Source organism: Pleurodeles waltl, unplaced genomic scaffold, assembly GCF_031143425.1.
Source record: "Pleurodeles waltl isolate 20211129_DDA unplaced genomic scaffold, aPleWal1.hap1.20221129 scaffold_107, whole genome shotgun sequence".
Taxonomy (NCBI): domain Eukaryota; kingdom Metazoa; phylum Chordata; class Amphibia; order Caudata; family Salamandridae; genus Pleurodeles; species Pleurodeles waltl.
The window spans coordinates 752,728-779,422 of record NW_027149815.1 but is presented as its reverse complement, the minus strand read 5'-3'; the positions used below and the strand labels follow the sequence as shown (position 1 = coordinate 779,422).

At 43.5% G+C, this 26,695-nt stretch overlaps 32 non-coding genes across 32 annotated transcripts; 24 read left to right on the top strand and 8 right to left on the bottom strand.

Moving 5' to 3' along the window:
• The first annotated feature begins 539 nt into the window (after positions 1-539).
• TRNAA-AGC (transfer RNA alanine (anticodon AGC)) lies at positions 540-611 on the top strand. Its single transcript has one exon. It is a non-coding gene; the product is annotated as a tRNA-Ala (tRNA).
• Positions 612-2,675: 2,064 nt separating this feature from the next.
• Positions 2,676-2,747, top strand: TRNAA-AGC (transfer RNA alanine (anticodon AGC)). The gene has a single exon. It is a non-coding gene; the product is annotated as a tRNA-Ala (tRNA).
• A 786-nt stretch (positions 2,748-3,533) lies between these two features.
• On the top strand, positions 3,534-3,619 carry TRNAY-GUA (transfer RNA tyrosine (anticodon GUA)). The gene is given in 2 exon segments: positions 3,534-3,570; positions 3,584-3,619. It is a non-coding gene; the product is annotated as a tRNA-Tyr (tRNA).
• A 445-nt stretch (positions 3,620-4,064) lies between these two features.
• Positions 4,065-4,137, bottom strand: TRNAM-CAU (transfer RNA methionine (anticodon CAU)). Its single transcript has one exon. It is a non-coding gene; the product is annotated as a tRNA-Met (tRNA).
• A 674-nt stretch (positions 4,138-4,811) lies between these two features.
• Positions 4,812-4,883, top strand: TRNAA-AGC (transfer RNA alanine (anticodon AGC)). Its single transcript has one exon. It is a non-coding gene; the product is annotated as a tRNA-Ala (tRNA).
• Positions 4,884-5,669: 786 nt separating this feature from the next.
• TRNAY-GUA (transfer RNA tyrosine (anticodon GUA)) lies at positions 5,670-5,755 on the top strand. The gene is given in 2 exon segments: positions 5,670-5,706; positions 5,720-5,755. It is a non-coding gene; the product is annotated as a tRNA-Tyr (tRNA).
• A 1,192-nt stretch (positions 5,756-6,947) lies between these two features.
• On the top strand, positions 6,948-7,019 carry TRNAA-AGC (transfer RNA alanine (anticodon AGC)). The gene has a single exon. It is a non-coding gene; the product is annotated as a tRNA-Ala (tRNA).
• Positions 7,020-7,805: 786 nt separating this feature from the next.
• On the top strand, positions 7,806-7,891 carry TRNAY-GUA (transfer RNA tyrosine (anticodon GUA)). Its single transcript is given in 2 exon segments — positions 7,806-7,842; positions 7,856-7,891. It is a non-coding gene; the product is annotated as a tRNA-Tyr (tRNA).
• A 445-nt stretch (positions 7,892-8,336) lies between these two features.
• Positions 8,337-8,409, bottom strand: TRNAM-CAU (transfer RNA methionine (anticodon CAU)). Its single transcript has one exon. It is a non-coding gene; the product is annotated as a tRNA-Met (tRNA).
• A 674-nt stretch (positions 8,410-9,083) lies between these two features.
• TRNAA-AGC (transfer RNA alanine (anticodon AGC)) lies at positions 9,084-9,155 on the top strand. The gene has a single exon. It is a non-coding gene; the product is annotated as a tRNA-Ala (tRNA).
• Positions 9,156-9,941: 786 nt separating this feature from the next.
• TRNAY-GUA (transfer RNA tyrosine (anticodon GUA)) lies at positions 9,942-10,027 on the top strand. The gene is given in 2 exon segments: positions 9,942-9,978; positions 9,992-10,027. It is a non-coding gene; the product is annotated as a tRNA-Tyr (tRNA).
• A 445-nt stretch (positions 10,028-10,472) lies between these two features.
• TRNAM-CAU (transfer RNA methionine (anticodon CAU)) lies at positions 10,473-10,545 on the bottom strand. The gene has a single exon. It is a non-coding gene; the product is annotated as a tRNA-Met (tRNA).
• Positions 10,546-11,219: 674 nt separating this feature from the next.
• On the top strand, positions 11,220-11,291 carry TRNAA-AGC (transfer RNA alanine (anticodon AGC)). The gene has a single exon. It is a non-coding gene; the product is annotated as a tRNA-Ala (tRNA).
• Positions 11,292-12,077: 786 nt separating this feature from the next.
• Positions 12,078-12,163, top strand: TRNAY-GUA (transfer RNA tyrosine (anticodon GUA)). The gene is given in 2 exon segments: positions 12,078-12,114; positions 12,128-12,163. It is a non-coding gene; the product is annotated as a tRNA-Tyr (tRNA).
• Positions 12,164-12,608: 445 nt separating this feature from the next.
• On the bottom strand, positions 12,609-12,681 carry TRNAM-CAU (transfer RNA methionine (anticodon CAU)). The gene has a single exon. It is a non-coding gene; the product is annotated as a tRNA-Met (tRNA).
• A 674-nt stretch (positions 12,682-13,355) lies between these two features.
• Positions 13,356-13,427, top strand: TRNAA-AGC (transfer RNA alanine (anticodon AGC)). Its single transcript has one exon. It is a non-coding gene; the product is annotated as a tRNA-Ala (tRNA).
• Positions 13,428-14,213: 786 nt separating this feature from the next.
• Positions 14,214-14,299, top strand: TRNAY-GUA (transfer RNA tyrosine (anticodon GUA)). The gene is given in 2 exon segments: positions 14,214-14,250; positions 14,264-14,299. It is a non-coding gene; the product is annotated as a tRNA-Tyr (tRNA).
• Positions 14,300-14,744: 445 nt separating this feature from the next.
• TRNAM-CAU (transfer RNA methionine (anticodon CAU)) lies at positions 14,745-14,817 on the bottom strand. The gene has a single exon. It is a non-coding gene; the product is annotated as a tRNA-Met (tRNA).
• Positions 14,818-15,491: 674 nt separating this feature from the next.
• Positions 15,492-15,563, top strand: TRNAA-AGC (transfer RNA alanine (anticodon AGC)). The gene has a single exon. It is a non-coding gene; the product is annotated as a tRNA-Ala (tRNA).
• Positions 15,564-16,349: 786 nt separating this feature from the next.
• TRNAY-GUA (transfer RNA tyrosine (anticodon GUA)) lies at positions 16,350-16,435 on the top strand. Its single transcript is given in 2 exon segments — positions 16,350-16,386; positions 16,400-16,435. It is a non-coding gene; the product is annotated as a tRNA-Tyr (tRNA).
• Positions 16,436-16,880: 445 nt separating this feature from the next.
• Positions 16,881-16,953, bottom strand: TRNAM-CAU (transfer RNA methionine (anticodon CAU)). The gene has a single exon. It is a non-coding gene; the product is annotated as a tRNA-Met (tRNA).
• Positions 16,954-17,627: 674 nt separating this feature from the next.
• TRNAA-AGC (transfer RNA alanine (anticodon AGC)) lies at positions 17,628-17,699 on the top strand. The gene has a single exon. It is a non-coding gene; the product is annotated as a tRNA-Ala (tRNA).
• Positions 17,700-18,485: 786 nt separating this feature from the next.
• On the top strand, positions 18,486-18,571 carry TRNAY-GUA (transfer RNA tyrosine (anticodon GUA)). The gene is given in 2 exon segments: positions 18,486-18,522; positions 18,536-18,571. It is a non-coding gene; the product is annotated as a tRNA-Tyr (tRNA).
• Positions 18,572-19,016: 445 nt separating this feature from the next.
• On the bottom strand, positions 19,017-19,089 carry TRNAM-CAU (transfer RNA methionine (anticodon CAU)). Its single transcript has one exon. It is a non-coding gene; the product is annotated as a tRNA-Met (tRNA).
• A 674-nt stretch (positions 19,090-19,763) lies between these two features.
• Positions 19,764-19,835, top strand: TRNAA-AGC (transfer RNA alanine (anticodon AGC)). The gene has a single exon. It is a non-coding gene; the product is annotated as a tRNA-Ala (tRNA).
• Positions 19,836-20,621: 786 nt separating this feature from the next.
• TRNAY-GUA (transfer RNA tyrosine (anticodon GUA)) lies at positions 20,622-20,707 on the top strand. The gene is given in 2 exon segments: positions 20,622-20,658; positions 20,672-20,707. It is a non-coding gene; the product is annotated as a tRNA-Tyr (tRNA).
• A 445-nt stretch (positions 20,708-21,152) lies between these two features.
• On the bottom strand, positions 21,153-21,225 carry TRNAM-CAU (transfer RNA methionine (anticodon CAU)). Its single transcript has one exon. It is a non-coding gene; the product is annotated as a tRNA-Met (tRNA).
• A 674-nt stretch (positions 21,226-21,899) lies between these two features.
• TRNAA-AGC (transfer RNA alanine (anticodon AGC)) lies at positions 21,900-21,971 on the top strand. Its single transcript has one exon. It is a non-coding gene; the product is annotated as a tRNA-Ala (tRNA).
• Positions 21,972-22,757: 786 nt separating this feature from the next.
• On the top strand, positions 22,758-22,843 carry TRNAY-GUA (transfer RNA tyrosine (anticodon GUA)). Its single transcript is given in 2 exon segments — positions 22,758-22,794; positions 22,808-22,843. It is a non-coding gene; the product is annotated as a tRNA-Tyr (tRNA).
• A 1,192-nt stretch (positions 22,844-24,035) lies between these two features.
• On the top strand, positions 24,036-24,107 carry TRNAA-AGC (transfer RNA alanine (anticodon AGC)). The gene has a single exon. It is a non-coding gene; the product is annotated as a tRNA-Ala (tRNA).
• Positions 24,108-24,893: 786 nt separating this feature from the next.
• Positions 24,894-24,979, top strand: TRNAY-GUA (transfer RNA tyrosine (anticodon GUA)). Its single transcript is given in 2 exon segments — positions 24,894-24,930; positions 24,944-24,979. It is a non-coding gene; the product is annotated as a tRNA-Tyr (tRNA).
• Positions 24,980-26,171: 1,192 nt separating this feature from the next.
• TRNAA-GGC (transfer RNA alanine (anticodon GGC)) lies at positions 26,172-26,243 on the top strand. The gene has a single exon. It is a non-coding gene; the product is annotated as a tRNA-Ala (tRNA).
• The last annotated feature ends 452 nt before the right edge of the window (positions 26,244-26,695 follow it).

Below are 26,695 nucleotides of genomic sequence, written 5' to 3'. Positions count from 1 at the left end.
AGACTGCTCTTTCCCAGTGCTTAAACCCACACCCCATACATTTAGCCATGCAAAAGAAATCAGGGCATACCATTCACCTCTCTAAGAAAGATCGTGCCATTTTTTCCTCCACATAACTGAGAATGAAATGGACTAAAACCCAGAATTAACATGCCGCCCCTAGCCGTAGATGCATCTAGATCTCAACACTGTACATGCTAATGTAACATAGCTGTGTGTCCTGCAAAAAGAGCAGGGGTACCTTAAGTCATCTCACAAGATGTGGAAACAGCACTCAACCATATCCTTCTTTGATGTATCCTGAACCAGTTGCCTTGAATACTCTGGCTTTTTTCGATTGCATCTAGCTGTTGTGTGTGGGGAATTATTCATTCTAGAGTCAACCTTATTCCATAAAAAACGGTGCTAGAAAATCCAGCTGTAAATCATATGGAATTCCACACCTGACGCTTCCCATTCCAGTGTCATATGTGGTGAATGTACATTCAATAGAATTCCAGGTTTCCATGCGTGGAGCAAGGTCTCCCTCTACAGGATGTGGGGATGTAGCTCAGTGGTAGAGCGCATGCTTAGCATGTATGAGGCCCCGGGTTCAATCCCCGGCATCTCCAGCTTTTCGCCATGCTAATCTTGCCTTTTGACAGATAGCTAGGCTGGCATCATGAGTAAGGAAGTGAGATGTCATGCAGCTGGTGCCAGAACCCCACTTTCTTCGCCTTGCAAAACCTTTTGAAATGGGGCTATCTCATTTCCCGTGTTTATAGAAAAAAATAATCTTGCTTCCATAAGAAACCAAAGTGGTGATTTATCTTGGCATTCTTAGTATAGAAAACGGGCACAGCTGTCTTGGTCATTTATTTGAATTCTTCCTCTAAACCAGAGACTCTTACCAGAAGGTTTAAGAAAAACAGAATGTTTTCTTCATCCTAATCCCTTCTGAATGGTCCATTAATCTACTGGTTTTGCTTTTCCAGTTCCTTTCACAGAAGCATTAAAAATGCATGTTCTTCATGCTCCGTACGGAGTAATGACTCTCCTAACTTTCTGTCCTTTCCTTCATGTTCCCATGCTGTCATCCTTTTGCCAGAAATGCTTCCAAAGGGCTGTGGATTCCTCGGCCCCATGCCCTTTCAGGAAAACTCCTTTCTGTAGGATTTCTAATTCTAGGTCCCCTGCTTTCCTTCACGCCAGCACAGCACATTCAGGTAGGTAAGCAGTCCCCCTTTATGGTGATAAGATGTAGCTGAGAATGCACTCTAGGAAGTGGCAATTTGTTGAGCAAGCTGCAGGTCATATTCATGATTTTCAAGATTAGACTGCAGTACTCCCACCCCACTCCCGCCGCAACCATTATTGAAAGAAAGATGAATGCAGCATGGAAAGCTGTACTGCCTAATCCTCCGATAGCTCAGTTGGGTGAGCGGAGGACTGTAGTGGAGAAACAGAAATCCTTAGGTCGCTGGTTCAAATCCGGCTCGGAGGAGTTTCCCCTTTTTTGTTTTCCATAGCTGCTTTCTCTCTTGTTAAAACATTATGTGCCCCTCTGATTGAGAAACATTTCCCTAGCTCCAAATAAATGCTAGGACAGAAGGGTAGACTTCTTCTGCTTTCCAATGAAATTGACCACATAGTCATTTCTGAGGGATGTTGGAAGAGAAATAAACAAGGACCTGCAGATCAGAATTCATTCCAAAGCCTTGACTAAATATATGAAGGCACTTGGAAGACTTCCAGTTTCATTGTACCAAGGTAGATGTTTCGGCAGCCGAACCAGCTAAAACTCACCTACAATGAGTGGCCATGGATATGAAAGAGGGAATCTACAAAGACACCAACTCCTTAAAACTGAGCAAGATGCAATGTGGAGGAATAGTTTACAGATTTGGAGAAAATCTGAGATGTTTCTCTTGACAAAAGAAACACTGCAATGCCCTCTCTGAGGATGGAACTCAGGACCTTCAGATTATGAGACTGACGCGCTGCCTACTGCGCTAAGAAGGCTGCTTGAAACCGCTAACAAATGCGTCTACACACCATGAAGAGGGAAGGTAGCAAAAATGCTGTTCTCATGTTGGAATATCAATACACTTCGGTTGCCTCGCTGGATTAAAATCGTCTGCAGTTATAATGGTCAGAAGACTGCTCTTTCCCAGTGCTTAAACCCACACCCCATACATTTAGCCATGCAAAAGAAATCAGGGCATACCATTCACCTCTCTAAGAAAGATCGTGCCATTTTTTCCTCCACATAACTGAGAATGAAATGGACTAAAACCCAGAATTAACATGCCGCCCCTAGCCGTAGATGCATCTAGATCTCAACACTTTACATGCTAATGTAACATAGCTGTGTGTCCTGCAAAAAGAGCAGGGGTACCTTAAGTCATCTCACAAGATGTGGAAACAGCACTCAACCATATCCTTCTTTGATGTATCCTGAACCAGTTGCCTTGAATACTCTGGCTTTTTTCGATTGCATCTAGCTGTTGTGTGTGGGGAATTATTCATTCTAGAGTCAACCTTATTCCATAAAAAACGGTGCTAGAAAATCCAGCTGTAAATCATATGGAATTCCACACCTGACGCTTCCCATTCCAGTGTCATATGTGGTGAATGTACATTCAATAGAATTCCAGGTTTCCATGCGTGGAGCAAGGTCTCCCTCTACAGGATGTGGGGATGTAGCTCAGTGGTAGAGCGCATGCTTAGCATGTATGAGGCCCCGGGTTCAATCCCCGGCATCTCCAGCTTTTCGCCATGCTAATCTTGCCTTTTGACAGATAGCTAGGCTGGCATCATGAGTAAGGAAGTGAGATGTCATGCAGCTGGTGCCAGAACCCCACTTTCTTCGCCTTGCAAAACCTTTTGAAATGGGGCTATCTCATTTCCCGTGTTTATAGAAAAAAATAATCTTGCTTCCATAAGAAACCAAAGTGGTGATTTATCTTGGCATTCTTAGTATAGAAAACGGGCACAGCTGTCTTGGTCATTTATTTGAATTCTTCCTCTAAACCAGAGACTCTTACCAGAAGGTTTAAGAAAAACAGAATGTTTTCTTCATCCTAATCCCTTCTGAATGGTCCATTAATCTACTGGTTTTGCTTTTCCAGTTCCTTTCACAGAAGCATTAAAAATGCATGTTCTTCATGCTCCGTACGGAGTAATGACTCTCCTAACTTTCTGTCCTTTCCTTCATGTTCCCATGCTGTCATCCTTTTGCCAGAAATGCTTCCAAAGGGCTGTGGATTCCTCGGCCCCATGCCCTTTCAGGAAAACTCCTTTCTGTAGGATTTCTAATTCTAGGTCCCCTGCTTTCCTTCACGCCAGCACAGCACATTCAGGTAGGTAAGCAGTCCCCCTTTATGGTGATAAGATGTATCTGAGAATGCACTCTAGGAAGTGGCAATTTGTAGAGCAAGCTGCAGGTCATATTCATGATTTTCAAGATTAGACTGCAGTACTCCCACCCCACTCCCGCCGCAACCATTATTGAAAGAAAGATGAATGCAGCATGGAAAGCTGTACTGCCTAATCCTCCGATAGCTCAGTTGGGAGAGCGGAGGACTGTAGTGGAGAAACAGAAATCCTTAGGTCGCTGGTTCAAATCCGGCTCGGAGGAGTTTCCCCTTTTTTGTTTTCCATAGCTGCTTTCTCTCTTGTTAAAACATTATGTGCCCCTCTGATTGAGAAACATTTCCCTAGCTCCAAATAAATGCTAGGACAGAAGGGTAGACTTCTTCTGCTTTCCAATGAAATTGACCACATAGTCATTTCTGAGGGATGTTGGAAGAGAAATAAACAAGGACCTGCAGATCAGAATTCATTCCAAAGCCTTGACTAAATATATGAAGGCACTTGGAAGACTTCCAGTTTCATTGTACCAAGGTAGATGTTTCGGCAGCCGAACCAGCTAAAACTCACCTACAATGAGTGGCCATGGATATGAAAGAGGGAATCTACAAAGACACCAACTCCTTAAAACTGAGCAAGATGCAATGTGGAGGAATAGTTTACAGATTTGGAGAAAATCTGAGATGTTTCTCTTGACAAAAGAAACACTGCAATGCCCTCTCTGAGGATCGAACTCAGGACCTTCAGATTATGAGACTGACGCGCTGCCTACTGCGCTAAGAAGGCTGCTTGAAACCGCTAACAAATGCGTCTACACACCATGAAGAGGGAAGGTAGCAAAAATGCTGTTCTCATGTTGGAATATCAATACACTTCGGTTGCCTCGCTGGATTAAAATCGTCTGCAGTTATAATGGTCAGAAGACTGCTCTTTCCCAGTGCTTAAACCCACACCCCATACATTTAGCCATGCAAAAGAAATCAGGGCATACCATTCACCTCTCTAAGAAAGATTGTGCCATTTTTTCCTCCACATAACTGAGAATGAAATGGACTAAAACCCAGAATTAACATGCCGCCCCTAGCCGTAGATGCATCTAGATCTCAACACTGTACATGCTAATGTAACATAGCTGTGTGTCCTGCAAAAAGAGCAGGGGTACCTTAAGTCATCTCACAAGATGTGGAAACAGCACTCAACCATATCCTTCTTTGATGTATCCTGAACCAGTTGCCTTGAATACTCTGGCTTTTTTCGATTGCATCTAGCTGTTGTGTGTGGGGAATTATTCATTCTAGAGTCAACCTTATTCCATAAAAAACGGTGCTAGAAAATCCAGCTGTAAATCATATGGAATTCCACACCTGACGCTTCCCATTCCAGTGTCATATGTGGTGAATGTACATTCAATAGAATTCCAGGTTTCCATGCGTGGAGCAAGGTCTCCCTCTACAGGATGTGGGGATGTAGCTCAGTGGTAGAGCGCATGCTTAGCATGTATGAGGCCCCGGGTTCAATCCCCGGCATCTCCAGCTTTTCGCCATGCTAATCTTGCCTTTTGACAGATAGCTAGGCTGGCATCATGAGTAAGGAAGTGAGATGTCATGCAGCTGGTGCCAGAACCCCACTTTCTTCGCCTTGCAAAACCTTTTGAAATGGGGCTATCTCATTTCCCGTGTTTATAGAAAAAAATAATCTTGCTTCCATAAGAAACCAAAGTGGTGATTTATCTTGGCATTCTTAGTATAGAAAACGGGCACAGCTGTCTTGGTCATTTATTTGAATTCTTCCTCTAAACCAGAGACTCTTACCAGAAGGTTTAAGAAAAACAGAATGTTTTCTTCATCCTAATCCCTTCTGAATGGTCCATTAATCTACTGGTTTTGCTTTTCCAGTTCCTTTCACAGAAGCATTAAAAATGCATGTTCTTCATGCTCCGTACGGAGTAATGACTCTCCTAACTTTCTGTCCTTTCCTTCATGTTCCCATGCTGTCATCCTTTTGCCAGAAATGCTTCCAAAGGGCTGTGGATTCCTCGGCCCCATGCCCTTTCAGGAAAACTCCTTTCTGTAGGATTTCTAATTCTAGGTCCCCTGCTTTCCTTCACGCCAGCACAGCACATTCAGGTAGGTAAGCAGTCCCCCTTTATGGTGATAAGATGTAGCTGAGAATGCACTCTAGGAAGTGGCAATTTGTAGAGCAAGCTGCAGGTCATATTCATGATTTTCAAGATTAGACTGCAGTACTCCCACCCCACTCCCGCCGCAACCATTATTGAAAGAAAGATGAATGCAGCATGGAAAGCTGTACTGCCTAATCCTCCGATAGCTCAGTTGGGAGAGCGGAGGACTGTAGTGGAGAAACAGAAATCCTTAGGTCGCTGGTTCAAATCCGGCTCGGAGGAGTTTCCCCTTTTTTGTTTTCCATAGCTGCTTTCTCTCTTGTTAAAACATTATGTGCCCCTCTGATTGAGAAACATTTCCCTAGCTCCAAATAAATGCTAGGACAGAAGGGTAGACTTCTTCTGCTTTCCAATGAAATTGACCACATAGTCATTTCTGAGGGATGTTGGAAGAGAAATAAACAAGGACCTGCAGATCAGAATTCATTCCAAAGCCTTGACTAAATATATGAAGGCACTTGGAAGACTTCCAGTTTCATTGTACCAAGGTAGATGTTTCGGCAGCCGAACCAGCTAAAACTCACCTACAATGAGTGGCCATGGATATGAAAGAGGGAATCTACAAAGACACCAACTCCTTAAAACTGAGCAAGATGCAATGTGGAGGAATAGTTTACAGATTTGGAGAAAATCTGAGATGTTTCTCTTGACAAAAGAAACACTGCAATGCCCTCTCTGAGGATGGAACTCAGGACCTTCAGATTATGAGACTGACGCGCTGCCTACTGCGCTAAGAAGGCTGCTTGAAACCGCTAACAAATGCGTCTACACACCATGAAGAGGGAAGGTAGCAAAAATGCTGTTCTCATGTTGGAATATCAATACACTTCGGTTGCCTCGCTGGATTAAAATCGTCTGCAGTTATAATGGTCAGAAGACTGCTCTTTCCCAGTGCTTAAACCCACACCCCATACATTTAGCCATGCAAAAGAAATCAGGGCATACCATTCACCTCTCTAAGAAAGATCGTGCCATTTTTTCCTCCACATAACTGAGAATGAAATGGACTAAAACCCAGAATTAACATGCCGCCCCTAGCCGTAGATGCATCTAGATCTCAACACTTTACATGCTAATGTAACATAGCTGTGTGTCCTGCAAAAAGAGCAGGGGTACCTTAAGTCATCTCACAAGATGTGGAAACAGCACTCAACCATATCCTTCTTTGATGTATCCTGAACCAGTTGCCTTGAATACTCTGGCTTTTTTCGATTGCATCTAGCTGTTGTGTGTGGGGAATTATTCATTCTAGAGTCAACCTTATTCCATAAAAAACGGTGCTAGAAAATCCAGCTGTAAATCATATGGAATTCCACACCTGACGCTTCCCATTCCAGTGTCATATGTGGTGAATGTACATTCAATAGAATTCCAGGTTTCCATGCGTGGAGCAAGGTCTCCCTCTACAGGATGTGGGGATGTAGCTCAGTGGTAGAGCGCATGCTTAGCATGTATGAGGCCCCGGGTTCAATCCCCGGCATCTCCAGCTTTTCGCCATGCTAATCTTGCCTTTTGACAGATAGCTAGGCTGGCATCATGAGTAAGGAAGTGAGATGTCATGCAGCTGGTGCCAGAACCCCACTTTCTTCGCCTTGCAAAACCTTTTGAAATGGGGCTATCTCATTTCCCGTGTTTATAGAAAAAAATAATCTTGCTTCCATAAGAAACCAAAGTGGTGATTTATCTTGGCATTCTTAGTATAGAAAACGGGCACAGCTGTCTTGGTCATTTATTTGAATTCTTCCTCTAAACCAGAGACTCTTACCAGAAGGTTTAAGAAAAACAGAATGTTTTCTTCATCCTAATCCCTTCTGAATGGTCCATTAATCTACTGGTTTTGCTTTTCCAGTTCCTTTCACAGAAGCATTAAAAATGCATGTTCTTCATGCTCCGTACGGAGTAATGACTCTCCTAACTTTCTGTCCTTTCCTTCATGTTCCCATGCTGTCATCCTTTTGCCAGAAATGCTTCCAAAGGGCTGTGGATTCCTCGGCCCCATGCCCTTTCAGGAAAACTCCTTTCTGTAGGATTTCTAATTCTAGGTCCCCTGCTTTCCTTCACGCCAGCACAGCACATTCAGGTAGGTAAGCAGTCCCCCTTTATGGTGATAAGATGTATCTGAGAATGCACTCTAGGAAGTGGCAATTTGTAGAGCAAGCTGCAGGTCATATTCATGATTTTCAAGATTAGACTGCAGTACTCCCACCCCACTCCCGCCGCAACCATTATTGAAAGAAAGATGAATGCAGCATGGAAAGCTGTACTGCCTAATCCTCCGATAGCTCAGTTGGGAGAGCGGAGGACTGTAGTGGAGAAACAGAAATCCTTAGGTCGCTGGTTCAAATCCGGCTCGGAGGAGTTTCCCCTTTTTTGTTTTCCATAGCTGCTTTCTCTCTTGTTAAAACATTATGTGCCCCTCTGATTGAGAAACATTTCCCTAGCTCCAAATAAATGCTAGGACAGAAGGGTAGACTTCTTCTGCTTTCCAATGAAATTGACCACATAGTCATTTCTGAGGGATGTTGGAAGAGAAATAAACAAGGACCTGCAGATCAGAATTCATTCCAAAGCCTTGACTAAATATATGAAGGCACTTGGAAGACTTCCAGTTTCATTGTACCAAGGTAGATGTTTCGGCAGCCGAACCAGCTAAAACTCACCTACAATGAGTGGCCATGGATATGAAAGAGGGAATCTACAAAGACACCAACTCCTTAAAACTGAGCAAGATGCAATGTGGAGGAATAGTTTACAGATTTGGAGAAAATCTGAGATGTTTCTCTTGACAAAAGAAACACTGCAATGCCCTCTCTGAGGATCGAACTCAGGACCTTCAGATTATGAGACTGACGCGCTGCCTACTGCGCTAAGAAGGCTGCTTGAAACCGCTAACAAATGCGTCTACACACCATGAAGAGGGAAGGTAGCAAAAATGCTGTTCTCATGTTGGAATATCAATACACTTCGGTTGCCTCGCTGGATTAAAATCGTCTGCAGTTATAATGGTCAGAAGACTGCTCTTTCCCAGTGCTTAAACCCACACCCCATACATTTAGCCATGCAAAAGAAATCAGGGCATACCATTCACCTCTCTAAGAAAGATCGTGCCATTTTTTCCTCCATATAACTGAGAATGAAATGGACTAAAACCCAGAATTAACATGCCGCCCCTAGCCGTAGATGCATCTAGATCTCAACACTGTACATGCTAATGTAACATAGCTGTGTGTCCTGCAAAAAGAGCAGGGGTACCTTAAGTCATCTCACAAGATGTGGAAACAGCACTCAACCATATCCTTCTTTGATGTATCCTGAACCAGTTGCCTTGAATACTCTGGCTTTTTTCGATTGCATCTAGCTGTTGTGTGTGGGGAATTATTCATTCTAGAGTCAACCTTATTCCATAAAAAACGGTGCTAGAAAATCCAGCTGTAAATCATATGGAATTCCACACCTGACGCTTCCCATTCCAGTGTCATATGTGGTGAATGTACATTCAATAGAATTCCAGGTTTCCATGCGTGGAGCAAGGTCTCCCTCTACAGGATGTGGGGATGTAGCTCAGTGGTAGAGCGCATGCTTAGCATGTATGAGGCCCCGGGTTCAATCCCCGGCATCTCCAGCTTTTCGCCATGCTAATCTTGCCTTTTGACAGATAGCTAGGCTGGCATCATGAGTAAGGAAGTGAGATGTCATGCAGCTGGTGCCAGAACCCCACTTTCTTCGCCTTGCAAAACCTTTTGAAATGGGGCTATCTCATTTCCCGTGTTTATAGAAAAAAATAATCTTGCTTCCATAAGAAACCAAAGTGGTGATTTATCTTGGCATTCTTAGTATAGAAAACGGGCACAGCTGTCTTGGTCATTTATTTGAATTCTTCCTCTAAACCAGAGACTCTTACCAGAAGGTTTAAGAAAAACAGAATGTTTTCTTCATCCTAATCCCTTCTGAATGGTCCATTAATCTACTGGTTTTGCTTTTCCAGTTCCTTTCACAGAAGCATTAAAAATGCATGTTCTTCATGCTCCGTACGGAGTAATGACTCTCCTAACTTTCTGTCCTTTCCTTCATGTTCCCATGCTGTCATCCTTTTGCCAGAAATGCTTCCAAAGGGCTGTGGATTCCTCGGCCCCATGCCCTTTCAGGAAAACTCCTTTCTGTAGGATTTCTAATTCTAGGTCCCCTGCTTTCCTTCACGCCAGCACAGCACATTCAGGTAGGTAAGCAGTCCCCCTTTATGGTGATAAGATGTATCTGAGAATGCACTCTAGGAAGTGGCAATTTGTAGAGCAAGCTGCAGGTCATATTCATGATTTTCAAGATTAGACTGCAGTACTCCCACCCCACTCCCGCCGCAACCATTATTGAAAGAAAGATGAATGCAGCATGGAAAGCTGTACTGCCTAATCCTCCGATAGCTCAGTTGGGAGAGCGGAGGACTGTAGTGGAGAAACAGAAATCCTTAGGTCGCTGGTTCAAATCCGGCTCGGAGGAGTTTCCCCTTTTTTGTTTTCCATAGCTGCTTTCTCTCTTGTTAAAACATTATGTGCCCCTCTGATTGAGAAACATTTCCCTAGCTCCAAATAAATGCTAGGACAGAAGGGTAGACTTCTTCTGCTTTCCAATGAAATTGACCACATAGTCATTTCTGAGGGATGTTGGAAGAGAAATAAACAAGGACCTGCAGATCAGAATTCATTCCAAAGCCTTGACTAAATATATGAAGGCACTTGGAAGACTTCCAGTTTCATTGTACCAAGGTAGATGTTTCGGCAGCCGAACCAGCTAAAACTCACCTACAATGAGTGGCCATGGATATGAAAGAGGGAATCTACAAAGACACCAACTCCTTAAAACTGAGCAAGATGCAATGTGGAGGAATAGTTTACAGATTTGGAGAAAATCTGAGATGTTTCTCTTGACAAAAGAAACACTGCAATGCCCTCTCTGAGGATCGAACTCAGGACCTTCAGATTATGAGACTGACGCGCTGCCTACTGCGCTAAGAAGGCTGCTTGAAACCGCTAACAAATGCGTCTACACACCATGAAGAGGGAAGGTAGCAAAAATGCTGTTCTCATGTTGGAATATCAATACACTTCGGTTGCCTCGCTGGATTAAAATCGTCTGCAGTTATAATGGTCAGAAGACTGCTCTTTCCCAGTGCTTAAACCCACACCCCATACATTTAGCCATGCAAAAGAAATCAGGGCATACCATTCACCTCTCTAAGAAAGATCGTGCCATTTTTTCCTCCACATAACTGAGAATGAAATGGACTAAAACCCAGAATTAACATGCCGCCCCTAGCCGTAGATGCATCTAGATCTCAACACTGTACATGCTAATGTAACATAGCTGTGTGTCCTGCAAAAAGAGCAGGGGTACCTTAAGTCATCTCACAAGATGTGGAAACAGCACTCAACCATATCCTTCTTTGATGTATCCTGAACCAGTTGCCTTGAATACTCTGGCTTTTTTCGATTGCATCTAGCTGTTGTGTGTGGGGAATTATTCATTCTAGAGTCAACCTTATTCCATAAAAAACGGTGCTAGAAAATCCAGCTGTAAATCATATGGAATTCCACACCTGACGCTTCCCATTCCAGTGTCATATGTGGTGAATGTACATTCAATAGAATTCCAGGTTTCCATGCGTGGAGCAAGGTCTCCCTCTACAGGATGTGGGGATGTAGCTCAGTGGTAGAGCGCATGCTTAGCATGTATGAGGCCCCGGGTTCAATCCCCGGCATCTCCAGCTTTTCGCCATGCTAATCTTGCCTTTTGACAGATAGCTAGGCTGGCATCATGAGTAAGGAAGTGAGATGTCATGCAGCTGGTGCCAGAACCCCACTTTCTTCGCCTTGCAAAACCTTTTGAAATGGGGCTATCTCATTTCCCGTGTTTATAGAAAAAAATAATCTTGCTTCCATAAGAAACCAAAGTGGTGATTTATCTTGGCATTCTTAGTATAGAAAACGGGCACAGCTGTCTTGGTCATTTATTTGAATTCTTCCTCTAAACCAGAGACTCTTACCAGAAGGTTTAAGAAAAACAGAATGTTTTCTTCATCCTAATCCCTTCTGAATGGTCCATTAATCTACTGGTTTTGCTTTTCCAGTTCCTTTCACAGAAGCATTAAAAATGCATGTTCTTCATGCTCCGTACGGAGTAATGACTCTCCTAACTTTCTGTCCTTTCCTTCATGTTCCCATGCTGTCATCCTTTTGCCAGAAATGCTTCCAAAGGGCTGTGGATTCCTCGGCCCCATGCCCTTTCAGGAAAACTCCTTTCTGTAGGATTTCTAATTCTAGGTCCCCTGCTTTCCTTCACGCCAGCACAGCACATTCAGGTAGGTAAGCAGTCCCCCTTTATGGTGATAAGATGTATCTGAGAATGCACTCTAGGAAGTGGCAATTTGTAGAGCAAGCTGCAGGTCATATTCATGATTTTCAAGATTAGACTGCAGTACTCCCACCCCACTCCCGCCGCAACCATTATTGAAAGAAAGATGAATGCAGCATGGAAAGCTGTACTGCCTAATCCTCCGATAGCTCAGTTGGGAGAGCGGAGGACTGTAGTGGAGAAACAGAAATCCTTAGGTCGCTGGTTCAAATCCGGCTCGGAGGAGTTTCCCCTTTTTTGTTTTCCATAGCTGCTTTCTCTCTTGTTAAAACATTATGTGCCCCTCTGATTGAGAAACATTTCCCTAGCTCCAAATAAATGCTAGGACAGAAGGGTAGACTTCTTCTGCTTTCCAATGAAATTGACCACATAGTCATTTCTGAGGGATGTTGGAAGAGAAATAAACAAGGACCTGCAGATCAGAATTCATTCCAAAGCCTTGACTAAATATATGAAGGCACTTGGAAGACTTCCAGTTTCATTGTACCAAGGTAGATGTTTCGGCAGCCGAACCAGCTAAAACTCACCTACAATGAGTGGCCATGGATATGAAAGAGGGAATCTACAAAGACACCAACTCCTTAAAACTGAGCAAGATGCAATGTGGAGGAATAGTTTACAGATTTGGAGAAAATCTGAGATGTTTCTCTTGACAAAAGAAACACTGCAATGCCCTCTCTGAGGATCGAACTCAGGACCTTCAGATTATGAGACTGACGCGCTGCCTACTGCGCTAAGAAGGCTGCTTGAAACCGCTAACAAATGCGTCTACACACCATGAAGAGGGAAGGTAGCAAAAATGCTGTTCTCATGTTGGAATATCAATACACTTCGGTTGCCTCGCTGGATTAAAATCGTCTGCAGTTATAATGGTCAGAAGACTGCTCTTTCCCAGTGCTTAAACCCACACCCCATACATTTAGCCATGCAAAAGAAATCAGGGCATACCATTCACCTCTCTAAGAAAGATCGTGCCATTTTTTCCTCCACATAACTGAGAATGAAATGGACTAAAACCCAGAATTAACATGCCGCCCCTAGCCGTAGATGCATCTAGATCTCAACACTGTACATGCTAATGTAACATAGCTGTGTGTCCTGCAAAAAGAGCAGGGGTACCTTAAGTCATCTCACAAGATGTGGAAACAGCACTCAACCATATCCTTCTTTGATGTATCCTGAACCAGTTGCCTTGAATACTCTGGCTTTTTTCGATTGCATCTAGCTGTTGTGTGTGGGGAATTATTCATTCTAGAGTCAACCTTATTCCATAAAAAACGGTGCTAGAAAATCCAGCTGTAAATCATATGGAATTCCACACCTGACGCTTCCCATTCCAGTGTCATATGTGGTGAATGTACATTCAATAGAATTCCAGGTTTCCATGCGTGGAGCAAGGTCTCCCTCTACAGGATGTGGGGATGTAGCTCAGTGGTAGAGCGCATGCTTAGCATGTATGAGGCCCCGGGTTCAATCCCCGGCATCTCCAGCTTTTCGCCATGCTAATCTTGCCTTTTGACAGATAGCTAGGCTGGCATCATGAGTAAGGAAGTGAGATGTCATGCAGCTGGTGCCAGAACCCCACTTTCTTCGCCTTGCAAAACCTTTTGAAATGGGGCTATCTCATTTCCCGTGTTTATAGAAAAAAATAATCTTGCTTCCATAAGAAACCAAAGTGGTGATTTATCTTGGCATTCTTAGTATAGAAAACGGGCACAGCTGTCTTGGTCATTTATTTGAATTCTTCCTCTAAACCAGAGACTCTTACCAGAAGGTTTAAGAAAAACAGAATGTTTTCTTCATCCTAATCCCTTCTGAATGGTCCATTAATCTACTGGTTTTGCTTTTCCAGTTCCTTTCACAGAAGCATTAAAAATGCATGTTCTTCATGCTCCGTACGGAGTAATGACTCTCCTAACTTTCTGTCCTTTCCTTCATGTTCCCATGCTGTCATCCTTTTGCCAGAAATGCTTCCAAAGGGCTGTGGATTCCTCGGCCCCATGCCCTTTCAGGAAAACTCCTTTCTGTAGGATTTCTAATTCTAGGTCCCCTGCTTTCCTTCACGCCAGCACAGCACATTCAGGTAGGTAAGCAGTCCCCCTTTATGGTGATAAGATGTAGCTGAGAATGCACTCTAGGAAGTGGCAATTTGTAGAGCAAGCTGCAGGTCATATTCATGATTTTCAAGATTAGACTGCAGTACTCCCACCCCACTCCCGCCGCAACCATTATTGAAAGAAAGATGAATGCAGCATGGAAAGCTGTACTGCCTAATCCTCCGATAGCTCAGTTGGGAGAGCGGAGGACTGTAGTGGAGAAACAGAAATCCTTAGGTCGCTGGTTCAAATCCGGCTCGGAGGAGTTTCCCCTTTTTTGTTTTCCATAGCTGCTTTCTCTCTTGTTAAAACATTATGTGCCCCTCTGATTGAGAAACATTTCCCTAGCTCCAAATAAATGCTAGGACAGAAGGGTAGACTTCTTCTGCTTTCCAATGAAATTGACCACATAGTCATTTCTGAGGGATGTTGGAAGAGAAATAAACAAGGACCTGCAGATCAGAATTCATTCCAAAGCCTTGACTAAATATATGAAGGCACTTGGAAGACTTCCAGTTTCATTGTACCAAGGTAGATGTTTCGGCAGCCGAACCAGCTAAAACTCACCTACAATGAGTGGCCATGGATATGAAAGAGGGAATCTACAAAGACACCAACTCCTTAAAACTGAGCAAGATGCAATGTGGAGGAATAGTTTACAGATTTGGAGAAAATCTGAGATGTTTCTCTTGACAAAAGAAACACTGCAATGCCCTCTCTGAGGATCGAACTCAGGACCTTCAGATTATGAGACTGACGCGCTGCCTACTGCGCTAAGAAGGCTGCTTGAAACCGCTAACAAATGCGTCTACACACCATGAAGAGGGAAGGTAGCAAAAATGCTGTTCTCATGTTGGAATATCAATACACTTCGGTTGCCTCGCTGGATTAAAATCGTCTGCAGTTATAATGGTCAGAAGACTGCTCTTTCCCAGTGCTTAAACCCACACCCCATACATTTAGCCATGCAAAAGAAATCAGGGCATACCATTCACCTCTCTAAGAAAGATCGTGCCATTTTTTCCTCCACATAACTGAGAATGAAATGGACTAAAACCCAGAATTAACATGCCGCCCCTAGCCGTAGATGCATCTAGATCTCAACACTTTACATGCTAATGTAACATAGCTGTGTGTCCTGCAAAAAGAGCAGGGGTACCTTAAGTCATCTCACAAGATGTGGAAACAGCACTCAACCATATCCTTCTTTGATGTATCCTGAACCAGTTGCCTTGAATACTCTGGCTTTTTTCGATTGCATCTAGCTGTTGTGTGTGGGGAATTATTCATTCTAGAGTCAACCTTATTCCATAAAAAACGGTGCTAGAAAATCCAGCTGTAAATCATATGGAATTCCACACCTGACGCTTCCCATTCCAGTGTCATATGTGGTGAATGTACATTCAATAGAATTCCAGGTTTCCATGCGTGGAGCAAGGTCTCCCTCTACAGGATGTGGGGATGTAGCTCAGTGGTAGAGCGCATGCTTAGCATGTATGAGGCCCCGGGTTCAATCCCCGGCATCTCCAGCTTTTCGCCATGCTAATCTTGCCTTTTGACAGATAGCTAGGCTGGCATCATGAGTAAGGAAGTGAGATGTCATGCAGCTGGTGCCAGAACCCCACTTTCTTCGCCTTGCAAAACCTTTTGAAATGGGGCTATCTCATTTCCCGTGTTTATAGAAAAAAATAATCTTGCTTCCATAAGAAACCAAAGTGGTGATTTATCTTGGCATTCTTAGTATAGAAAACGGGCACAGCTGTCTTGGTCATTTATTTGAATTCTTCCTCTAAACCAGAGACTCTTACCAGAAGGTTTAAGAAAAACAGAATGTTTTCTTCATCCTAATCCCTTCTGAATGGTCCATTAATCTACTGGTTTTGCTTTTCCAGTTCCTTTCACAGAAGCATTAAAAATGCATGTTCTTCATGCTCCGTACGGAGTAATGACTCTCCTAACTTTCTGTCCTTTCCTTCATGTTCCCATGCTGTCATCCTTTTGCCAGAAATGCTTCCAAAGGGCTGTGGATTCCTCGGCCCCATGCCCTTTCAGGAAAACTCCTTTCTGTAGGATTTCTAATTCTAGGTCCCCTGCTTTCCTTCACGCCAGCACAGCACATTCAGGTAGGTAAGCAGTCCCCCTTTATGGTGATAAGATGTAGCTGAGAATGCACTCTAGGAAGTGGCAATTTGTAGAGCAAGCTGCAGGTCATATTCATGATTTTCAAGATTAGACTGCAGTACTCCCACCCCACTCCCGCCGCAACCATTATTGAAAGAAAGATGAATGCAGCATGGAAAGCTGTACTGCCTAATCCTCCGATAGCTCAGTTGGGAGAGCGGAGGACTGTAGTGGAGAAACAGAAATCCTTAGGTCGCTGGTTCAAATCCGGCTCGGAGGAGTTTCCCCTTTTTTGTTTTCCATAGCTGCTTTCTCTCTTGTTAAAACATTATGTGCCCCTCTGATTGAGAAACATTTCCCTAGCTCCAAATAAATGCTAGGACAGAAGGGTAGACTTCTTCTGCTTTCCAATGAAATTGACCACATAGTCATTTCTGAGGGATGTTGGAAGAGAAATAAACAAGGACCTGCAGATCAGAATTCATTCCAAAGCCTTGACTAAATATATGAAGGCACTTGGAAGACTTCCAGTTTCATTGTACCAAGGTAGATGTTTCGGCAGCCGAACCAGCTAAAACTCACCTACAATGAGTGGCCATGGATATGAAAGAGGGAATCTACAAAGACACCAACTCCTTAAAACTGAGCAAGATGCAATGTGGAGGAATAGTTTACAGATTTGGAGAAAATCTGAGATGTTTCTCTTGACAAAAGAAACACTGCAATGCCCTCTCTGAGGATCGAACTCAGGACCTTCAGATTATGAGACTGACGCGCTGCCTACTGCGCTAAGAAGGCTGCTTGAAACCGCTAACAAATGCGTCTACACACCATGAAGAGGGAAGGTAGCAAAAATGCTGTTCTCATGTTGGAATATCAATACACTTCGGTTGCCTCGCTGGATTAAAATCGTCTGCAGTTATAATGGTCAGAAGACTGCTCTTTCCCAGTGCTTAAACCCACACCCCATACATTTAGCCATGCAAAAGAAATCAGGGCATACCATTCACCTCTCTAAGAAAGATCGTGCCATTTTTTCCTCCACATAACTGAGAATGAAATGGACTAAAACCCAGAATTAACATGCCGCCCCTAGCCGTAGATGCATCTAGATCTCAACACTTTACATGCTAATGTAACATAGCTGTGTGTCCTGCAAAAAGAGCAGGGGTACCTTAAGTCATCTCACAAGATGTGGAAACAGCACTCAACCATATCCTTCTTTGATGTATCCTGAACCAGTTGCCTTGAATACTCTGGCTTTTTTCGATTGCATCTAGCTGTTGTGTGTGGGGAATTATTCATTCTAGAGTCAACCTTATTCCATAAAAAACGGTGCTAGAAAATCCAGCTGTAAATCATATGGAATTCCACACCTGACGCTTCCCATTCCAGTGTCATATGTGGTGAATGTACATTCAATAGAATTCCAGGTTTCCATGCGTGGAGCAAGGTCTCCCTCTACAGGATGTGGGGATGTAGCTCAGTGGTAGAGCGCATGCTTAGCATGTATGAGGCCCCGGGTTCAATCCCCGGCATCTCCAGCTTTTCGCCATGCTAATCTTGCCTTTTGACAGATAGCTAGGCTGGCATCATGAGTAAGGAAGTGAGATGTCATGCAGCTGGTGCCAGAACCCCACTTTCTTCGCCTTGCAAAACCTTTTGAAATGGGGCTATCTCATTTCCCGTGTTTATAGAAAAAAATAATCTTGCTTCCATAAGAAACCAAAGTGGTGATTTATCTTGGCATTCTTAGTATAGAAAACGGGCACAGCTGTCTTGGTCATTTATTTGAATTCTTCCTCTAAACCAGAGACTCTTACCAGAAGGTTTAAGAAAAACAGAATGTTTTCTTCATCCTAATCCCTTCTGAATGGTCCATTAATCTACTGGTTTTGCTTTTCCAGTTCCTTTCACAGAAGCATTAAAAATGCATGTTCTTCATGCTCCGTACGGAGTAATGACTCTCCTAACTTTCTGTCCTTTCCTTCATGTTCCCATGCTGTCATCCTTTTGCCAGAAATGCTTCCAAAGGGCTGTGGATTCCTCGGCCCCATGCCCTTTCAGGAAAACTCCTTTCTGTAGGATTTCTAATTCTAGGTCCCCTGCTTTCCTTCACGCCAGCACAGCACATTCAGGTAGGTAAGCAGTCCCCCTTTATGGTGATAAGATGTAGCTGAGAATGCACTCTAGGAAGTGGCAATTTGTAGAGCAAGCTGCAGGTCATATTCATGATTTTCAAGATTAGACTGCAGTACTCCCACCCCACTCCCGCCGCAACCATTATTGAAAGAAAGATGAATGCAGCATGGAAAGCTGTACTGCCTAATCCTCCGATAGCTCAGTTGGGAGAGCGGAGGACTGTAGTGGAGAAACAGAAATCCTTAGGTCGCTGGTTCAAATCCGGCTCGGAGGAGTTTCCCCTTTTTTGTTTTCCATAGCTGCTTTCTCTCTTGTTAAAACATTATGTGCCCCTCTGATTGAGAAACATTTCCCTAGCTCCAAATAAATGCTAGGACAGAAGGGTAGACTTCTTCTGCTTTCCAATGAAATTGACCACATAGTCATTTCTGAGGGATGTTGGAAGAGAAATAAACAAGGACCTGCAGATCAGAATTCATTCCAAAGCCTTGACTAAATATATGAAGGCACTTGGAAGACTTCCAGTTTCATTGTACCAAGGTAGATGTTTCGGCAGCCGAACCAGCTAAAACTCACCTACAATGAGTGGCCATGGATATGAAAGAGGGAATCTACAAAGACACCAACTCCTTAAAACTGAGCAAGATGCAATGTGGAGGAATAGTTTACAGATTTGGAGAAAATCTGAGATGTTTCTCTTGACAAAAGAAACACTGCAATGCCCTCTCTGAGGATCGAACTCAGGACCTTCAGATTATGAGACTGACGCGCTGCCTACTGCGCTAAGAAGGCTGCTTGAAACCGCTAACAAATGCGTCTACACACCATGAAGAGGGAAGGTAGCAAAAATGCTGTTCTCATGTTGGAATATCAATACACTTCGGTTGCCTCGCTGGATTAAAATCGTCTGCAGTTATAATGGTCAGAAGACTGCTCTTTCCCAGTGCTTAAACCCACACCCCATACATTTAGCCATGCAAAAGAAATCAGGGCATACCATTCACCTCTCTAAGAAAGATCGTGCCATTTTTTCCTCCACATAACTGAGAATGAAATGGACTAAAACCCAGAATTAACATGCCGCCCCTAGCCGTAGATGCATCTAGATCTCAACACTGTACATGCTAATGTAACATAGCTGTGTGTCCTGCAAAAAGAGCAGGGGTACCTTAAGTCATCTCACAAGATGTGGAAACAGCACTCAACCATATCCTTCTTTGATGTATCCTGAACCAGTTGCCTTGAATACTCTGGCTTTTTTCGATTGCATCTAGCTGTTGTGTGTGGGGAATTATTCATTCTAGAGTCAACCTTATTCCATAAAAAACGGTGCTAGAAAATCCAGCTGTAAATCATATGGAATTCCACACCTGACGCTTCCCATTCCAGTGTCATATGTGGTGAATGTACATTCAATAGAATTCCAGGTTTCCATGCGTGGAGCAAGGTCTCCCTCTACAGGATGTGGGGATGTAGCTCAGTGGTAGAGCGCATGCTTAGCATGTATGAGGCCCCGGGTTCAATCCCCGGCATCTCCAGCTTTTCGCCATGCTAATCTTGCCTTTTGACAGATAGCTAGGCTGGCATCATGAGTAAGGAAGTGAGATGTCATGCAGCTGGTGCCAGAACCCCACTTTCTTCGCCTTGCAAAACCTTTTGAAATGGGGCTATCTCATTTCCCGTGTTTATAGAAAAAAATAATCTTGCTTCCATAAGAAACCAAAGTGGTGATTTATCTTGGCATTCTTAGTATAGAAAACGGGCACAGCTGTCTTGGTCATTTATTTGAATTCTTCCTCTAAACCAGAGACTCTTACCAGAAGGTTTAAGAAAAACAGAATGTTTTCTTCATCCTAATCCCTTCTGAATGGTCCATTAATCTACTGGTTTTGCTTTTCCAGTTCCTTTCACAGAAGCATTCAAAATGCATGTTCTTCATGCTCCGTACGGAGTAATGACTCTCCTAACTTTCTGTCCTTTCCTTCATGTTCCCATGCTGTCATCCTTTTGCCAGAAATGCTTCCAAAGGGCTGTGGATTCCTCGGCCCCATGCCCTTTCAGGAAAACTCCTTTCTGTAGGATTTCTAATTCTAGGTCCCCTGCTTTCCTTCACGCCAGCACAGCACATTCAGGTAGGTAAGCAGTCCCCCTTTATGGTGATAAGATGTAGCTGAGAATGCACTCTAGGAAGTGGCAATTTGTAGAGCAAGCTGCAGGTCATATTCATGATTTTCAAGATTAGACTGCAGTACTCCCACCCCACTCCCGCCGCAACCATTATTGAAAGAAAGATGAATGCAGCATGGAAAGCTGTACTGCCTAATCCTCCGATAGCTCAGTTGGGAGAGCGGAGGACTGTAGTGGAGAAACAGAAATCCTTAGGTCGCTGGTTCAAATCCGGCTCGGAGGAGTTTCCCCTTTTTTGTTTTCCATAGCTGCTTTCTCTCTTGTTAAAACATTATGTGCCCCTCTGATTGAGAAACATTTCCCTAGCTCCAAATAAATGCTAGGACAGAAGGGTAGACTTCTTCTGCTTTCCAATGAAATTGACCACATAGTCATTTCTGAGGGATGTTGGAAGAGAAATAAACAAGGACCTGCAGATCAGAATTCATTCCAAAGCCTTGACTAAATATATGAAGGCACTTGGAAGACTTCCAGTTTCATTGTACCAAGGTAGATGTTTCGGCAGCCGAACCAGCTAAAACTCACCTACAATGAGTGGCCATGGATATGAAAGAGGGAATCTACAAAGACACCAACTCCTTAAAACTGAGCAAGATGCAATGTGGAGGAATAGTTTACAGATTTGGAGAAAATCTGAGATGTTTCTCTTGACAAAAGAAACACTGCAATGCCCTCTCTGAGGATCGAACTCAGGACCTTCAGATTATGAGACTGACGCGCTGCCTACTGCGCTAAGAAGGCTGCTTGAAACCGCTAACAAATGCGTCTACACACCATGAAGAGGGAAGGTAGCAAAAATGCTGTTCTCATGTTGGAATATCAATACACTTCGGTTGCCTCGCTGGATTAAAATCGTCTGCAGTTATAATGGTCAGAAGACTGCTCTTTCCCAGTGCTTAAACCCACACCCCATACATTTAGCCATGCAAAAGAAATCAGGGCATACCATTCACCTCTCTAAGAAAGATCGTGCCATTTTTTCCTCCACATAACTGAGAATGAAATGGACTAAAACCCAGAATTAACATGCCGCCCCTAGCCGTAGATGCATCTAGATCTCAACACTGTACATGCTAATGTAACATAGCTGTGTGTCCTGCAAAAAGAGCAGGGGTACCTTAAGTCATCTCACAAGATGTGGAAACAGCACTCAACCATATCCTTCTTTGATGTATCCTGAACCAGTTGCCTTGAATACTCTGGCTTTTTTCGATTGCATCTAGCTGTTGTGTGTGGGGAATTATTCATTCTAGAGTCAACCTTATTCCATAAAAAACGGTGCTAGAAAATCCAGCTGTAAATCATATGGAATTCCACACCTGACGCTTCCCATTCCAGTGTCATATGTGGTGAATGTACATTCAATAGAATTCCAGGTTTCCATGCGTGGAGCAAGGTCTCCCTCTACAGGATGTGGGGATGTAGCTCAGTGGTAGAGCGCATGCTTAGCATGTATGAGGCCCCGGGTTCAATCCCCGGCATCTCCAGCTTTTCGCCATGCTAATCTTGCCTTTTGACAGATAGCTAGGCTGGCATCATGAGTAAGGAAGTGAGATGTCATGCAGCTGGTGCCAGAACCCCACTTTCTTCGCCTTGCAAAACCTTTTGAAATGGGGCTATCTCATTTCCCGTGTTTATAGAAAAAAATAATCTTGCTTCCATAAGAAACCAAAGTGGTGATTTATCTTGGCATTCTTAGTATAGAAAACGGGCACAGCTGTCTTGGTCATTTATTTGAATTCTTCCTCTAAACCAGAGACTCTTACCAGAAGGTTTAAGAAAAACAGAATGTTTTCTTCATCCTAATCCCTTCTGAATGGTCCATTAATCTACTGGTTTTGCTTTTCCAGTTCCTTTCACAGAAGCATTAAAAATGCATGTTCTTCATGCTCCGTACGGAGTAATGACTCTCCTAACTTTCTGTCCTTTCCTTCATGTTCCCATGCTGTCATCCTTTTGCCAGAAATGCTTCCAAAGGGCTGTGGATTCCTCGGCCCCATGCCCTTTCAGGAAAACTCCTTTCTGTAGGATTTCTAATTCTAGGTCCCCTGCTTTCCTTCACGCCAGCACAGCACATTCAGGTAGGTAAGCAGTCCCCCTTTATGGTGATAAGATGTAGCTGAGAATGCACTCTAGGAAGTGGCAATTTGTAGAGCAAGCTGCAGGTCATATTCATGATTTTCAAGATTAGACTGCAGTACTCCCACCCCACTCCCGCCGCAACCATTATTGAAAGAAAGATGAATGCAGCATGGAAAGCTGTACTGCCTAATCCTCCGATAGCTCAGTTGGGAGAGCGGAGGACTGTAGTGGAGAAACAGAAATCCTTAGGTCGCTGGTTCAAATCCGGCTCGGAGGAGTTTCCCCTTTTTTGTTTTCCATAGCTGCTTTCTCTCTTGTTAAAACATTATGTGCCCCTCTGATTGAGAAACATTTCCCTAGCTCCAAATAAATGCTAGGACAGAAGGGTAGACTTCTTCTGCTTTCCAATGAAATTGACCACATAGTCATTTCTGAGGGATGTTGGAAGAGAAATAAACAAGGACCTGCAGATCAGAATTCATTCCAAAGCCTTGACTAAATATATGAAGGCACTTGGAAGACTTCCAGTTTCATTGTACCAAGGTAGATGTTTCGGCAGCCGAACCAGCTAAAACTCACCTACAATGAGTGGCCATGGATATGAAAGAGGGAATCTACAAAGACACCAACTCCTTAAAACTGAGCAAGATGCAATGTGGAGGAATAGTTTACAGATTTGGAGAAAATCTGAGATGTTTCTCTTGACAAAAGAAACACTGCAATGCCCTCTCTGAGGATGGAACTCAGGACCTTCAGATTATGAGACTGACGCGCTGCCTACTGCGCTAAGAAGGCTGCTTGAAACCGCTAACAAATGCGTCTACACACCATGAAGAGGGAAGGTAGCAAAAATGCTGTTCTCATGTTGGAATATCAATACACTTCGGTTGCCTCGCTGGATTAAAATCGTCTGCAGTTATAATGGTCAGAAGACTGCTCTTTCCCAGTGCTTAAACCCACACCCCATACATTTAGCCATGCAAAAGAAATCAGGGCATACCATTCACCTCTCTAAGAAAGATCGTGCCATTTTTTCCTCCACATAACTGAGAATGAAATGGACTAAAACCCAGAATTAACATGCCGCCCCTAGCCGTAGATGCATCTAGATCTCAACACTTTACATGCTAATGTAACATAGCTGTGTGTCCTGCAAAAAGAGCAGGGGTACCTTAAGTCATCTCACAAGATGTGGAAACAGCACTCAACCATATCCTTCTTTGATGTATCCTGAACCAGTTGCCTTGAATACTCTGGCTTTTTTCGATTGCATCTAGCTGTTGTGTGTGGGGAATTATTCATTCTAGAGTCAACCTTATTCCATAAAAAACGGTGCTAGAAAATCCAGCTGTAAATCATATGGAATTCCACACCTGACGCTTCCCATTCCAGTGTCATATGTGGTGAATGTACATTCAATAGAATTCCAGGTTTCCATGCGTGGAGCAAGGTCTCCCTCTACAGGATGTGGGGATGTAGCTCAGTGGTAGAGCGCATGCTTAGCATGTATGAGGCCCCGGGTTCAATCCCCGGCATCTCCAGCTTTTCGCCATGCTAATCTTGCCTTTTGACAGATAGCTAGGCTGGCATCATGAGTAAGGAAGTGAGATGTCATGCAGCTGGTGCCAGAACCCCACTTTCTTCGCCTTGCAAAACCTTTTGAAATGGGGCTATCTCATTTCCCGTGTTTATAGAAAAAAATAATCTTGCTTCCATAAGAAACCAAAGTGGTGATTTATCTTGGCATTCTTAGTATAGAAAACGGGCACAGCTGTCTTGGTCATTTATTTGAATTCTTCCTCTAAACCAGAGACTCTTACCAGAAGGTTTAAGAAAAACAGAATGTTTTCTTCATCCTAATCCCTTCTGAATGGTCCATTAATCTACTGGTTTTGCTTTTCCAGTTCCTTTCACAGAAGCATTAAAAATGCATGTTCTTCATGCTCCGTACGGAGTAATGACTCTCCTAACTTTCTGTCCTTTCCTTCATGTTCCCATGCTGTCATCCTTTTGCCAGAAATGCTTCCAAAGGGCTGTGGATTCCTCGGCCCCATGCCCTTTCAGGAAAACTCCTTTCTGTAGGATTTCTAATTCTAGGTCCCCTGCTTTCCTTCACGCCAGCACAGCACATTCAGGTAGGTAAGCAGTCCCCCTTTATGGTGATAAGATGTAGCTGAGAATGCACTCTAGGAAGTGGCAATTTGTAGAGCAAGCTGCAGGTCATATTCATGATTTTCAAGATTAGACTGCAGTACTCCCACCCCACTCCCGCCGCAACCATTATTGAAAGAAAGATGAATGCAGCATGGAAAGCTGTACTGCCTAATCCTCCGATAGCTCAGTTGGGAGAGCGGAGGACTGTAGTGGAGAAACAGAAATCCTTAGGTCGCTGGTTCAAATCCGGCTCGGAGGAGTTTCCCCTTTTTTGTTTTCCATAGCTGCTTTCTCTCTTGTTAAAACATTATGTGCCCCTCTGATTGAGAAACATTTCCCTAGCTCCAAATAAATGCTAGGACAGAAGGGTAGACTTCTTCTGCTTTCCAATGAAATTGACCACATAGTCATTTCTGAGGGATGTTGGAAGAGAAATAAACAAGGACCTGCAGATCAGAATTCATTCCAAAGCCTTGACTAAATATATGAAGGCACTTGGAAGACTTCCAGTTTCATTGTACCAAGGTAGATGTTTCGGCAGCCGAACCAGCTAAAACTCACCTACAATGAGTGGCCATGGATATGAAAGAGGGAATCTACAAAGACACCAACTCCTTAAAACTGAGCAAGATGCAATGTGGAGGAATAGTTTACAGATTTGGAGAAAATCTGAGATGTTTCTCTTGACAAAAGAAACACTGCAATGCCCTCTCTGAGGATGGAACTCAGGACCTTCAGATTATGAGACTGACGCGCTGCCTACTGCGCTAAGAAGGCTGCTTGAAACCGCTAACAAATGCGTCTACACACCATGAAGAGGGAAGGTAGCAAAAATGCTGTTCTCATGTTGGAATATCAATACACTTCGGTTGCCTCGCTGGATTAAAATCGTCTGCAGTTATAATGGTCAGAAGACTGCTCTTTCCCAGTGCTTAAACCCACACCCCATACATTTAGCCATGCAAAAGAAATCAGGGCATACCATTCACCTCTCTAAGAAAGATCGTGCCATTTTTTCCTCCACATAACTGAGAATGAAATGGACTAAAACCCAGAATTAACATGCCGCCCCTAGCCGTAGATGCATCTAGATCTCAACACTTTACATGCTAATGTAACATAGCTGTGTGTCCTGCAAAAAGAGCAGGGGTACCTTAAGTCATCTCACAAGATGTGGAAACAGCACTCAACCATATCCTTCTTTGATGTATCCTGAACCAGTTGCCTTGAATACTCTGGCTTTTTTCGATTGCATCTAGCTGTTGTGTGTGGGGAATTATTCATTCTAGAGTCAACCTTATTCCATAAAAAACGGTGCTAGAAAATCCAGCTGTAAATCATATGGAATTCCACACCTGACGCTTCCCATTCCAGTGTCATATGTGGTGAATGTACATTCAATAGAATTCCAGGTTTCCATGCGTGGAGCAAGGTCTCCCTCTACAGGATGTGGGGATGTAGCTCAGTGGTAGAGCGCATGCTTGGCATGTATGAGGCCCCGGGTTCAATCCCCGGCATCTCCAGCTTTTCGCCATGCTAATCTTGCCTTTTGACAGATAGCTAGGCTGGCATCATGAGTAAGGAAGTGAGATGTCATGCAGCTGGTGCCAGAACCCCACTTTCTTCGCCTTGCAAAACCTTTTGAAATGGGGCTATCTCATTTCCCGTGTTTATAGAAAAAAATAATCTTGCTTCCATAAGAAACCAAAGTGGTGATTTATCTTGGCATTCTTAGTATAGAAAACGGGCACAGCTGTCTTGGTCATTTATTTGAATTCTTCCTCTAAACCAGAGACTCTTACCAGAAGGTTTAAGAAAAACAGAATGTTTTCTTCATCCTAATCCCTTCTGAATGGTCCATTAATCTACTGGTTTTGCTTTTCCAGTTCCTTTCACAGAAGCATTAAAAATGCATGTTCTTCATGCTCCGTACGGAGTAATGACTCTCCTAACTTTCTGTCCTTTCCTTCATGTT